Source organism: Berghia stephanieae, chromosome 9, assembly GCF_034508935.2.
Source record: "Berghia stephanieae isolate SIO BIC M18660-M18661 chromosome 9, UCSD_Bste_1.3, whole genome shotgun sequence".
In the NCBI taxonomy this organism is placed as follows: Eukaryota; Metazoa; Mollusca; class Gastropoda; order Nudibranchia; family Aeolidiidae; genus Berghia; species Berghia stephanieae.
In genome coordinates this window covers 12,100,109-12,102,599 of record NC_088368.1, presented here as the reverse complement: position 1 = coordinate 12,102,599, position 2,491 = coordinate 12,100,109, and positions in this window count along the sequence as shown.

Sequence of the window (2,491 nt, the reverse complement as noted above, 5' to 3'; positions counted from 1 at the left end):
CGTCAACTTCATTCTATCTATAGAACCAACACAGAAAACTGTGTAAACTTAACGTTTATAATAATATTATGATCGAGAAAATTGTGTGATATATTGTCCCCCATTTAGCGGTTATAAAAACAATAACAATGATCAGAGAGAGGTCGATATCATTCACGGTATTGTTTATAGATAGTATGCGCTTGGCCAAGAAGTTCATAACATTGCCATCCGGAAGTATAACGGACCAACACACAAAACTGTGTGTATCCATGAACGTTTATAGTCAGGTTAATACAGTTCAGTGAGCATTATTCATAAACGCGGATGGCAAAAAACAACAACAAAGACCTGAGTGACGTCATCTTCGAACTATCTATTAACAACTAACCACGTTTTTCCGAACATGTCTGAAGGTGTGTCACAAACTCCATGTTTTGCTTGGTCAAAAATCTGCTGTTATAGAAAACAAATCGTGAGTTTTATTCAATAGTTCAACCAATGGGATCATAATATGTGCCTTTGAGAACTACTTACTACTAAGCGGTGCACAAAACTAGAAATTACGTCAAAAGATAAGTCTTAGTGTCAGGCTAGAATGAAGTAAACGAAGACGAAGTTCTGTTACGTCAGGTAAAAATCTTCTGTCGGCAATCTCTTGTTGCGATATGAGCGCCCCTGTCCCAAATTCGTCAATGTCTATAGTCAGGTACTCATTTTCACCTGAGTCGATAGGAGTTTGTATGTTAAGCGCCTTGCCCTAGGAACAATTCTGGAGCTAGACGCTCGTCTATCGCGTCACTGGCCATGCTCAACATAACTTTTGTTACGTGCAAGGAGAGGTATGTGTGTGTGTGTGTGTGTGTGTGTGTGAGAGAGAGAGAGAGAGAGAGAGAGAGAGAGAGAGAGAGAGAGAGAGAGAGAGAGAGAGAGCCTGGGCCATTGATGAAAAAGGCAAAAAATAGCTTTGCTTTTGGTTTATCCAGTCTGCTTTATCTGTATCACGTATGGACTAAAATTAGATATCCTATTTTCATAAATGTCCCGTGGGCGAGGCGGGACTGAGAAGTGATAGAGATAATTGTTATTTCTGCTGTATGGTGAAAATTCATTCATTATCCATTCATTGATCACACATCACAAAGTCATCGTGCTCCGAATCATGGTGTGTCACAGCGATCAATGTATTATGTATGATTTGTAAGCGTGTAAACAGCCGATTTATATAATTGTAAATGAACACAGTCAGTTATATGGATCAAAAATGTGATGTCAAAACAGTGGTTCCAATCTCGTCCGAAGGACTGGATACTTACCTTGTGTAATATGCTCGGCGCATAGTTGAGTTCTTGGAGAAGGCTCTTTGTTTGTTTGTTTTTTAAGGGTTTTACGGCGCTTGCAACACGTTTAGGTCATATCAGCGCCAGGAGAAGGCTCTTTACTCACATTCTCTCATCGTACTCAGGTGTAAAATGAATACCTGGCCGTTAACAGCGTTGTCTCTGTCCGAAAACAAATGTATTATTGCCTAACAGATGTCATGTCCCGTCCTACATGTTAAATGTTGCCGTTGGCCAGGGACCACTTGTAAAGCGCTTTGAGCACGTTTAGTGGATTTTGCGCTATATCAAAACTCGATTTTTTAATTGATCTTCTTATTTCAGAGTCATGGCATGTTTTTTTCCCCAGTCCAAATAATATATGCTGGTCGTCAGTCACGATCATACTATCCTTGTTCTTTTACGTCCCGTAATCTTAAGGATCTGCCTAGACATCCTGCTACTAAAACAGTTATGCCACCTTATGATTCAATCTGTAAACGTAACCTATTCATGACTAGCGTCCTATCAAAATGGTAGCAAAATTCTGCTATTGTCCTGGATAAACTCCGGTTCCATGGATCTCATTGCCTTACTTTAACCCTTTCCTTACCAGCCATATTCAGAATTTTCCTTAGAATTTTACACACACCCAACACAAAAATAGTTTTTTCTTACTCAAACAGAAAAGAAAGAAATACATTCTTTGCATATATCTAATATTGATCAGCAAAATGAACTCAACAACACAGTGTCACGTTTTTATAGCTAGAATAGGGAATGATATTAGCGGAAGAGTAGCGTCCCTTGATTGGACGTCACCGGCGAAGAAGTTATTAGAGAGAGAACGTCATTATGGTTCGCGCATGCGTCTCTCGTCCTCGCTTCCTGTGAAACCGCGCGGTTAGTTAAATATTTTCTCAGCGATCTTAAGTTGACGTTCTCTCTGTAAGGTGACGTCCAATCAAGGGACGCTACTCTTCCGCTAATCTCATTCCCTATAAAACCTTTTTCTTTAAATTGTGTGATTTAAAAAAGACATCTGAATGATAAAAGTGCTGGTTGGATCGTAAGGAACGTGACCATTTTCCTATGGTAGGTAAGGAGAGGGTTAAGGACTTTTCATCCTCAGGGAAATTTTCTTCTTCAGGTCTGGTCTATCTCGAGGAAAGGCCGTGATATCACAAGCGTCA